General features: G+C 41.8%; 1 long non-coding RNA gene across 1 annotated transcript in view; it reads right to left on the bottom strand.

Moving 5' to 3' along the window:
- Positions 1-905: 905 nt before the first annotated feature.
- The window catches only part of LOC115852986 (uncharacterized), a 394615-nt gene continuing 383210 nt past the window's right edge, over positions 906-12310 (bottom strand). The window contains exon 4 of the long non-coding RNA XR_009565343.1: positions 906-1032. This is a non-coding gene — a long non-coding RNA (uncharacterized lncRNA). The remainder of the gene's footprint in view (positions 1033-12310) is intronic.

Raw genomic sequence — 12310 nt, 5'->3', positions numbered from 1 at the left:
AACAGAGAGGAGGATAAATGCTGGCATTACTGGGTTCTGAAATAGCCATCATCAGCTCCTTAAGCCCAAGTCTTGGGTCATATTTTCTACCGAGCATACCACATGGTGCCTGGCACAGAGTAGGCACGGGATAAATGTCAGAGGTAGGTAAATGGATGGATGAGGGAGAGGGAGGAATTAAAGATGGTGATGCTTGGGGCTAGATGTCTGGCACCACCTTTGGAATAGGTTTGGGAAAATGAACCATGATGGATCCATGTTGTTGACTGAGGGAAATAAGAGATCAGAAAATACCTGGATCATGGGGTTTGGAGACAGCACAAGGGACCTGGGATTTTGACAGGAGAAAGACAGAAAGCAGGAAAGAACAGCAAGGGGCTGATTCTAGGCTGCCTCTCAGAACAGGGGGTTCAGACTTGATACCCCATGGGTTCAGGGGGTGGCTGACCCCTCCGAGGACTGTCAGGCAAAAAGGAGGTTGATAAGCATTGCAGCAGGACAAGTGCTGGCATGAGGCACTGGTTACAAATACAGGATTTGCACTCAGAATTCTGACAGGCCTGTGCAGGAATCCTGATTATACCACTTACTTAACCAGGTCACGTTATTAGAAATATCCAGGTCTTGATTTGCTCCTTGATAGAGATAATCATACCAAATAGGGTTATTCAGGAGATGGAAGAGATAGCAGCTGTCCACCAAAAATGCTCACTCTCTGAAACTTGCACAGTCTGAGTCACTGCTAGGAGGAAACCACCCAGCCAGACAGCTGCATAACCCAGTCCCCCTTGTGGCCAAGTACTCCATGTGTTAGACAAAAGAATGTGAGCAGAAAAGACACATGCCTCTTCTGGCCAGGACTTTTTAAGGAGCAGGTAAACCTTTTCTACTCACTTTTCCCCAGCTAAGTGCTAGAGGCAGAGGATCCCAGGTCCTGGAGGATGTGCAGCAGCCCCATGGACAAGGCCTTCATAGCAAACCATCGTGTGGAGGAAAGCTGCCCCGGGACCACAGCTCCAGCAACAGAGGGCCCTGTGGACAAGAAATAGCCTCTTTGGTGTCAAAACACTGCAATTCTGTGGTTTATCTGTGATGGCAGGACACCTCATGCTAATAGATGCAGCAAGGATTACCGGATAAATAAGAGATAAAGCATGTAGGACTCTATCTACTCATGGTAAGTACTCAATAAACGGTAGCCAGAAAAAAAAAGTTAGAAGAAGAAGAAAAAAGAAAAATAGAACTTGCGACAATGAGCAAAGAGGATGGTTCTAGGGAGCTCTGAGATCTGTGGGGTCTGGCAGCTCTTTCTTTTGTTTAGGGCCTGAAGCAAGGTCTTAACCTAGTAGAAGTGAAGGTACTTTTGAGAATCTAAAGAGAGGGACACTTTCACAGGAATGAATGAATTAATGATAGTTCATGGGCCTCCTGAACCCTATCTTTGTACAAAACACACACACACACACACACACACACACACACACACACACACACACTTCCCGCCAGCCCCAACTGATGCGCACACATGCTTATCCATCTCCCCACCCCCAAGCCAGGTTAAATTCTTTGGCTTGGAATTTGGAGCTGCTGACAACCTCCTACCTCCTCACCCTAGAGCCCATCTGCCAGGCCTGTGACAGACAGAATAATGACCCCTTGAAAGATGTCCATATCCCAGTTGCCAGAACCTGTGAATGTGTCACCTCACCTGGCAAAAGGGATCTTGCGGATTGATTAAGCTAAGGATCTTGAAATGAGATTATCCTGGATTATCCAGGTGGGCCCAATGTCATCACAAAGGTCCTTATAAGTGAAAGAGAAGGTCAGAGTGAGAGAGAAAATGTGACAAGGGTAACAAGGTCAGAGAATCAGAGATTTGAAGACACTATGCTGCAGGCTTTGAAGAGGCAGGAAGGAGCCACCAGCCAAGGAATACAGGTGGCTTCCTGAAGCTGGAAAAGGTGAGGAAACAGATTCTCCTCTGGAGCCTCCAGAAGGAACCAGTCTACCAACAAACAGCCTGACTTTAGCCCTGTGAAATGGAGTTGGGATTTCTGACTTCCAGAAATGGAAGATAAGAAATATGTGGAGATTTGTTACAGCAGCAGAAGGGAACTAATACACCTCCCCAGAACCAGTCCCCATGGCCCTGCTGCTGGGCTCCTCCCTGCCTTGGCTTGCTACACTCTCCGCACAGAGATAAGAGGCCACTGGGTTCTCAAAGCTTAGTCCCTAGAGCAGAGAAGCAAGGCCCTATGCCGATGGGCAGAGCCTCTTCACAGCACAGCTGTCCAACTATGTAATCCAGCCATTATCCATCACGAGCCAAACCAACCATGATGGCACACTAGATAACCACCAGCTCTATTAACTGGGAAGTGACTTCTCGGCAACCTAAAGGATTTCACAGTCAGCAGATTACTAATCCATTACTGGGAAGGCTTTACACTTTTTCTCAAGTTCTTCACAAGGTAGTCAATTAGTCAGCGGGTGTCATAAGATAATATTTTTATTGAAACTTCTACATCCGCTAGATTTGTTTTGTGTGTTAAACAATATAATGGGTGAGTTTCCAAATTCACTTCATATTTTAAAAGATGATAATGAGCACATAATGGCACCTAGACCCACATAAAACCTCCTCAGGTGGAATCAGGCCCTCTCTATCCCCCTACCATGGCTAAAATAGGGTTGGCAAGGTAGGAGAGGGTTACAGGCTGAATTTTATGCCCTGAAATTCCTATGTTGAAGTCCTAACCTCAGTACCTCAGAATGTGACTGTATTTGGAGATAGGGTCTTCAAAGAGATAATTAAGTTAAAATGAGGTCATTAGGGTGGGCTTTAATCCAATATGACTGGTATCCTTAAAATAAGAGGAAATTAGGACACAGACCCGCCCAGAAGGAAAACCATGTGAAGACACAGGCAGAAGATAGTCACCTACAAGCCAAGGAGAGAGGCCTTAGAAGAAACCAAACCTGCTGACACCTCAATGTTGGACTTCTAGTCTCCAAAACTGTGAGTAAATTAATTTCTGTTGTTTAAGCCACCCAGTCTATGGTACTTTGTCATGGCAGCCCTAGAAAACTAATACAGGGTTTTTTCTTTATCAGCACCCTAGAAATTGCACTGAAGATTTCTTTACTAGGCAAATAGCTGGAATTAATGTACTAAGATCTTGTTTCCAATATATTCAACTCTTTTATAAAAGTAGCAAATTGGTATCTTATATTCTGTCAGTGCAGTAAATAATCAGGCAAAAGGAACTAACATTTTTCAAATTCCTGCTATAAACCAGTCACTGTAATAAGCTCTTTACATCTGTTATCTCATTTAATCCTTAAAGGGGCATTGTTGTTTCTTAAAAACAAACAAACAAAAATATACATGAGGAAATGAAGGCTCAAAGAAGTTAAATAACCTGCCCAAGGCCACGTGGATGCTTTGTGAAATTAACATCTCAATCTGTGTCTCTCAATTTCCTGTTTACCCCAGATTTTGCACAAACTGCCACACAGCTGCATGATATCTTTGCACTGAAAGTGGTGAGAGTTCCTAAAGAGGTATAAAGATTAATAGAGGCCCTATTCCATCTCCTTTGAGCATTCGAGCTGTTTCTGGGGAGAGGGGTACAGAGTAGTAAGAGTATGAGAAAAGGAAAAGCATCCTTTTTTTTGTATACATAGGAAACAAAAATCTGGCTGCCTATCGAGAGGGTATGTGCATCATTTCCCCTCCCTTGGTAACACTGCGGATGCTGCAGATGCTTGGGAGTGCAATAAACAAGTTGTAATATATTAGCACGAACAGTTGCAGTGAGCTCCTATAGCTGGCAGAATTCCTGAGAAATGGTTTTTATGGTACCGATCTCCTTGGAGACCTTAAATAACGGCCTCAAATGTATGGTACAGGGATCACAGGGTTTATTACTTTAGTTTTAGCCTGGTGTTCTGCAACTTATAGTTTTACTGATAAATTGGGATCCATTCAGCTGGTACATATTATGTGGGATTGTAGAACTGTCTCTCTGTATTGAAGGATTAGAAATGGGCAGATGCCTTGATTGGGTAATAACGGCGCTAGCCCAAGCTGTGCGTGTCAGACAGGGCCCGGCTGTGCATCTGGGCTCATTTTAAAGAGGAATGGGCTCACACAGTAGGACTGCACCCCTTCCTCTATACCTTCTAGTCCCAGAGAAACCCGACACGGAGTTAGTAGTCTCATGCTTTCACTACAACCTGGCTAAAGGCAAACAAATTCAGCTCCCTTTTGGGGAGGGTGGAGAAGATCTCCACTAAAATAAAAATTACACTTCTGAATCTAGCAATAGAGGGGTGGCTTTTTATGCAGAACCTAGGAGTACACTGTTCCCTATTTTCCATGGATTAAGTTAAAATAAAATCTGCTTTTAGGGCTTCCCTGGTGGCGCAGTGGTTGGGAGTCCGCCTGCCGATGCAGGGGACATGGGTTCGTGCCCTGGTCCGGGAGGATCCCGCGTGCCATGGAGCAGCTGGGCCCGTGAGCCATGGCCGCTGAGCCTGCGCATCCGGAGCCTGTGCTCCGCAATGGGAGAAGCCACAACAGTGAGAGGCCCGCGTACCACCTCTCACTGCAGAAAAAAAAATCTGCTTTTAGTGGCTGTGGCTGCTTTATATACACTTAATTTGACATTGTTAGCAATCAGATTTTACAGGCCATGAACATAGTACATTTGAGAGAAAGCTATTCATGTTCCTGATTTTCAACCAGTCGATCAGCCTCTTGGCTTTAAAAAAAAAAAATTATTATTATTATTATTATTTTTAGGAAAGGGACATCAATTGAATTTTGTTGTGTTGGTGGTCTAGTTTTTAAAAAATCAAGCTAGTATGCAGGAATAGTAACTTTCTTTCAGCTGAAAGTCTGGTATAGATTTTAGAATTTGGACACTGGAGCCCTTTCAAATCCCACCTGACTGTTAATCTGTAAAGGATGAAGGATTTACACAAAGAGCCTCAACTCCAAGGTGTCATTAAGTTCTATGGGGTCAATAATTCCTGAAAATGAATTTAAACAACAAAGCTCAATAATTCTATAAACATTGTTAGCCTGTTTCTTTGGGGAACAAAGAGGACAGGGGGAGGAAGGAAATGGGCTTAGGTATGACAGATTGGAAAAATGGTTCGAAGAGAAGAAACAGTCCCCACCCCCACCCATGAATTCTGGATCTTCCTTTGAGCTCAGAAGGTACCCAGTCTTCTGTAGTAAGAAATGCTTTCCAATGTGTGGATGTGCTTTGGGCTCAGTCCTGGGTAGTCAACCTTCTTCCTAGTGGGTCTGGTCCTGAGACAGTTAACAGTTCTTTATGATGTCATTCGGCTCCTTGGAAAGGAGATGGGGCAGAGGATGAAATGGACATCCAGTGTTGTGAGAGAGTTGCCATATTCCATGCCTCAGTTACATTAACTGCTGCTGCAGAGCCATTCAGAGCCAGCTCTGTTGAAGGCTCCTACCTGGTCAGGTACAAGGTAGCATCCTCATGGGGATTTTATCAAGGATCAAGCTAATTATTTTTGATAAATGGGGAAGATAACCCAGGGTGCTTACTATTGTTTAACCTATGGTAAGATTCTCAGTGGCCTTGTCTCCTGGGAAAGATGCATTCTGAAAATGACTCCTGTGAAAGCAAAGATCCAGTGTGCAGTGGCCATTCAAACAGAGGAGGGAGGGAAATGTGACAAGATAGAGGGAGAAGGATTCAACGATAATTATTGCTAACTTAAAAATAACACAGCAAGGGGCTTCCCTGGTGGCGCAGTGGTTGAGAGTCCGCCTGCTGATGCAGGAGACGCGGGTTCATGCCCTGGTCTGGGAAGATCCCACATGCCGTGGAGCGGCTGGGCCCATGAGCCATGGCCGCTGAGCCTGTGCGTCTGGAGCTTGTGCTCCACAACGGGAGAGGCCACAACAGTGAGAGGCCCGCATACCACAAAAAATAATAATAACACAGCAAAGGAAACCATTGCCAAAAACCAAGACAACCTACTGAATGGGAGAAAATATTTGCAAATGATATGACTGATAAGGGATTACTATCCAACATATATAAACAGCTCATACAACTCAATATCAAAAAAAACAAACAATACAATTTTTTAAATGGGCAGAAAACCTGAACATTTTTCCAAAGAAGACATACAGACGGCCAACAAACACATGTAAGGATGTTCAACATTGCTAATCATCAGAGAAATGCAAATCAAAACCTCAATGAGATATCACCTCACACCCGTCAGAAGGGCTATCATCAAAAAGAACACAAATAACAAATGTTGGTGAGAATATGGAGAAAAGGGAACCCTTCTACACTGTTAATGGGAATGTAAATTGGTGCAGCCACAATGGAAAACAGTATGAAGGTTCCTCAAAAAACTAAAACTAGAGCTACCGTATGACCCAGCAATCCCACTCCTGGATATATATATGAAAAAAAACCCCACTAATTTGAAAAGATATATGCATCCCAATGTTCATAGCATCATTATTTATAATTGCCAAGATACAGAAGCAACCTAAATGTCCATCAGCAGATGAATGGATAAAGAAGATGTGGTATATATATACAATGTAATATTACTCAGCCATAAAATGGAATGAAATTTTGTCATTTGCAACAACATGGATGGACCTGGAGGTCATTATGCTAAGTGAAATAAGTCAGAGAAAGACAAATACTGTATGATATCACTTATATGTGGAATCTAAAAAATACACAAACAAGTGAATATAACAAAAAAGAAGCAGACTCACAGATATAGAGAACAAACCAGTGGTTAACAGTGGGGAGAGGGAATGGGGGAGGGGAAAAATAGGGGTAGGGCCTTAAGAGGTACAAACTATTAGGTATAAAATAAGCTAAAGGGATATATTGTACAAAATGGGGAATATAGCCAATATTTTATAATAATATAAAGGGACTATAAACTTTAAAAGTTGTAAATCACTATATTGTACATCTGGAACTTAGATAATATTGTAAAGCAACTATACTTCAATAAAAAAATAAAAATAACATAGTTATGTTATGGGCTAAGTTGTATCTCCCCAAAATTCTATGTTGAAGTTCTAAACCCAGTACCTCAGAATGTGACTACACTTGGAGATAAGGCCTTTAAAAATTAAGGTAAAATGAGATCATATAGATGGGCCTAATTCAATATGACTAATGTCCTTATAAAAAGAGGAGATTAGGACACAGAGACACACAGAGAAAAAACCATGTGAGGACACCAGGAGATGTCTATCTACAGGCCAAGGAGAGAGGCCTCAGAAGAAATCAACCCTGCTGACATCTTGATCTTGGACTTCTAGTCTTCAGGACTGTGAGGAAACAAATTTCTGATGCTTAAGCCACCCAGTCTGTGTACTTTGTCATGGCAGCCCTAGCAAACTAATACACTCTCTAAGAAAGAAACTAATAAAAGATAGTACATGACGAAGGTGTTTCTTATAAGAGCAGCAATCTTGCCCCCCTTGCTCACCTTTCTATTCTAGCAACTCAAGAATGGTGTATCACAGGCGCCCCATAAATATCTGTTCCCTGCATGTGCCAAGCACACCTGGCCTCAGGACATTTGCACTTGTTACTCCCTCTATCTTGATGTCCCCATTCTCCCATCTGCATTGCTCACTCTTGCTCTTCCTTTTAATCACTCTCAGTGCCTTCTCCTTACTTGCGCTTTTCTTATTGCACCAACCACCTGACATACACATGGCTGTTTACTGTCTGTCCCCTCACACTGCCCACCCCCACTGGAACAAAAGTTCCATGAGAGTATAAGCTTTATCTTTTCTGTGCAGTTGATATCTTCAGCATTTAAATGGTACCTTGCACAGAGTGAGCACCAAAAAACCCTTGTTGAACAAAGGCATGCATTGGTCCTACAGTTATACTCTCCCTCAAAGTCATCCTCATACTTTCACTCCAATTCTGTGTTCATCAAACCACCTAATTAGTATCACTGATCTTAATTCAGTGAGCTTAACATCAGGAGACTTCTCTGAAGAGTGCTTTTTATCTTCTTTTTTTCACTTTAACAATAAGGTCAAGACAACAGACAACAGTTTTATAGATGAGTTCTAGTAAACATGGAAGGGTTTCCCATTGTCCACAAGACCAAGGCCAAATCCTTAGTATGTCATACTATGCTTTTTGTGATCAGGCTCCTACCCACCCCTCCACCCTCACTCTCACTACTCTCTGCCTCCTATTTTAAACTTTGATACATTGAGCCACTCATGACTAATCCATTCACTCACCCAGTTAAGTGGGACCTCCTCTGTGCCCGGCACAGTCGTTCCCTGCACAGGGACCTTTGCATGTGCTGTTTCTTCCCCTCACCAACACCCTCCCTCTAGCTTTGCCAAGTGTTCTTTCACAGGCAGATTATAAGAGCTGAAATTCAGACATAGAAGACCACACCAGAGGAAGATCAGAAATGGCCACCAGGGAGCTTCAGGATCATGAAACTTATGCACAAAGAAGGGAGGGAAACCAAAGATAGCTACTTTATTTTATGTGGTCACTTGATGGCCATTTTTTCCTATGTTGTCCTTCATATCTGTCCCCATCAATGTAAATGTGTAAAAAGCAAGGGCTTGTAGTGATTTAACTCAACCTGTACATTTCATCCATTTCATCCCAGTATGTAAATGGGAACTTTATGAAAACTTGATTGACATTAAATAACAGCAAGATTCCATTTTGCATTCATGAGATGAGTAAAATGCATAAAATTCAGATGATATCAAGCATTGGCGAGGATTTGCAAAGTGAGTCCTCTTGTACACACTGCTGGAAGTGCTAAAACCTCTTTGGACGGCACTTGGCTCAGCAGTTCCATGTCTTGGCATTTACCCCAGAGAGACATGCACATGTGCCCAAGGAGGCATTGATGAGGGTGCTCATGGTAGTATTGTCATAGCCAAACATTGGAAACTATCTAAATGTCCATCAGTACAGGAATGGCTAGATGAATTCCAGCATGTCTATGCTATGGAATACTACATAGTCATTGAAAAGCATGAGATGTATCTATTTGTACTACGTAAACAGATCATCCATGTGAACTCCATGAACTCAGGGAGTTTGATTTTCTCAGTGGGTTGTCCAGTGTATTCTTAGCAATTCAGAACAGTGCCTGGCACTGAGCATTTACCTGAAAAATATTCATTGAATAAATGGAAGTTGAGTTAAAAAAAACATATCACAGAATATGTACAGTATACTACATTTATATGTGATCATTTGTATTAGAAAAAAGGAAAACAATAGTATTTTCTATGAATGCATATATGTGTATTAAAACTTAGGAAAAGATCTGGAAATATACAAACAAACTGGGAATTCACTGGGGGCAAAGTAGGGAGGGTCAATGGGGACTTCAGCTTTAATGGTAATGTTTTAATTATTAGAAGGAGAATATTCACTTATTACTTGGTTAATAAAAATTAATTTTAAAATGTTCCAATGCATGATTAAAACTATGATGCTTGCTCCTGAGGGAGAGGAAAACAATTAGTCCAGTATTAATTTTCTTTTGTCTAGAAATGGGATGAGTCCCAGAATTTGAAGATAGAACCCAATCTGCAACTGCAAGAAAATCGAGATCTACCAGGGCAAGAGCCAGGCCTTTAGGGAGCAGAGTGATGTCTGTGGAATTCAGGATGAAGAAATGGGTCCCAGAAAATTTACTTAGGAAGAAAAGTAAGGGATAAATAAAAAAGGTGGTTCATAAAGGATTCCAAAGTAAGGATGACTAGCATTGTTGAGTTACCAGCAGATGAACTGTTTTGGAGAAAAACCTTGCTCCAAGGGGAGACAATTCGTGACTTTGGAAATCCTGGGCTTGAAGTGACTGTGAGATGTCCTGCTGGAAATATCTGGTAGACAGGGGGATATTTGTGGAAATGGAACAGGGGTGATGCCAATTTGGAAGTTATTTGCGCAGAAAGGATAATGAAACAATGGAATTTGAACCAGCTCTCCACTGGGGAGAGTATGAGGAGAGAAGAGTAGGGGGCAGGTATCTAGTCAACAGCCATCCCAGCTAGGGAAATACCCAGGGATGGTGCTTGTCTTGCAGTACCTCTGTCACATCACTCAAAAGGTCAAGCATTCGGGATTCAGACAGTAATGACAATGACTGAACTTTGACCAATGTAAGTCAATAGGAAGCAACTATTAGCAAATTCATTAACTAGAGTCCTGTTGCCTGGACAGAGATGTCCTTGATTGCTAGGTCATCCCTGCCTGTAAGAGTTATGGCTTGTATGAAATGCATCAGTCTTGTGTTTCCTGGGAAGGTGTTTTCCCTTCATGAAGTATAAGATTAGTTTTACTGGACCACCAGGGCAGATTATCCACAGAAGAACACCAAACCACTACTTCTGTGCCATAATTTCAGGACAAGGATTCCTCGAAAGAAATGTCAGACTGATGCCCAAAACTCTATTGAAAGAATCAGTTCCTGCTTGTTAAAACTCTCAGTTAAAATGCATGTAACCCCCATGGCAATGGCACCTTGGAAAGCAGGCTGGCTTTGGAATCAGCCCAGCTAGAAATCAAATCCCACTTCTACTGCTTTAGCTGTCTGAGCTTACTTCTCAAGGTCTCTATTGCCACATCTGTAAGATGGGGTGATAATGTCTATCTGGCAGAGTTCTATAAGAAATAAAAAAAACAATGTATGTAGACCACATGGCACATAAGAGCCCTAGTATCAACAGCAGTGCCTTATTCCCCTGTCCCCTCTCTGAGGGAACAAAAGGAAACAATTCCTGAAAGCTAGGAGTGAAGAGACATGCTTGACCTACAATGGATTTGTTTCACCAAAGAATTCCAGACAACTCTAAATGATCACTATGCTGATAACTAATTCTTGACGAGGTAGGTCTATGCTCACCTGGATCTTGCACATCACCAAAGGAAAAAAAAAATCAACCTGACATTAAGAAAGGAATACCTAACTAAGCAGAGTCATAGATCTTTTTCTTGGAATCCTAGGTATGAGAAGAGGAAGAGGAAAGAAAAGTAGAAGAGTTCTTTCCTGGAAGAAGACAGTCCCGAGGCATCCCCATCTCACTTTAGATCCCTAACTCACTAGGCTTCTCCTCCTGCTCTTTGTGATGAGGCCAGTCCAGTATGTACTGGAAGTAGAAGGAATTAGGAAGACAAGAGGAGGGGAAAGAGCAGCAATTAGAGTGGAGCCAAGAACCCGGATCCCGCTTGCTGTCTCACTCTGCCTGCGTGGTGCCAGAGCACCTGGCCTCACAGTGGAACAGCTCAGCCATCAGTATGTTCCATCCACATGGTGCCAGATGCTTGAGTAACTGCCCCAACTTTTCATATTGTGTTTGCATGTGTGGCTGTCAAAAGACCTAGTCATGCTATAGAGTTGCAAATAAATAAAAAATGGTGGGAACAAAAGGATCTCCTCCTCCTGTACCTTTCCCAATAACTCCTAGTCAGAAAGTGAATACGCACATCCTAGTCACCCACACGCACTATTTCAGGGACATTTTAACCAACCGTCTCAGCCTATTTTACATTTCTTTACAGTATATATAGCCAAACGTATGATGACATAAAGATTGAGAGAACAGGTTCTAGAGCCTAAGCACCACAGTCCATCCCTGCTTTGCCGTTTATTAAGTTGAGTGACTTTGGCCTTGCTACTTAGTTTCTCTGTGCCTCAGTTTCCTCATCTGTAAAATTGTAAAATGTGGATATATTAGTACCTACTTTATTATTACAACCTGTGTTATGGGTTTATTCTGAGGACTAAGTAAATAGACATAAAGCTATTAGGACAGTAGATTCTACTAATGCAATAGCAGATCAGGCATATAGTTAGAGTTTAGTAAATATTAGTTATCATTATTGCTAATATTAACAGCAATTTAATATCACAAGATTGTGAGGGATCATAAAAGACCATCCAATCCCTGCATTTTGAGTATTATTTTCAACACTACTTCTTATCAATCATTCTATGATCTCACTTAATTCTATGATTAACCCTCAATTTTAGAATACTCTTGAGTATGTGTGTATATGCTATTTATCTACAGCTTTTAATAATGCTGACAAAGCATAACACAGTGACCACATGTCCCAGATTTTCTTGGATAACCTAATTTTACTCTTTTTTCATAAAAGGCTTTGATTTGCTGAATACATAGATAAATGGGATTTAATTTTTATATCATGGCAAGATTTCTAAATACATAATTTTAAAAATCAAGTAGAAATCTTTTGGTCCTGACTTC

Source organism: Globicephala melas, chromosome 10 (genome assembly GCF_963455315.2).
Source record: "Globicephala melas chromosome 10, mGloMel1.2, whole genome shotgun sequence".
Lineage (NCBI taxonomy): Eukaryota > Metazoa > Chordata > Mammalia > Artiodactyla > Delphinidae > Globicephala > Globicephala melas.
The sequence above is the reverse complement of the archived record's forward strand: the minus strand, read 5'-3'. Positions and strand labels throughout refer to the sequence as shown.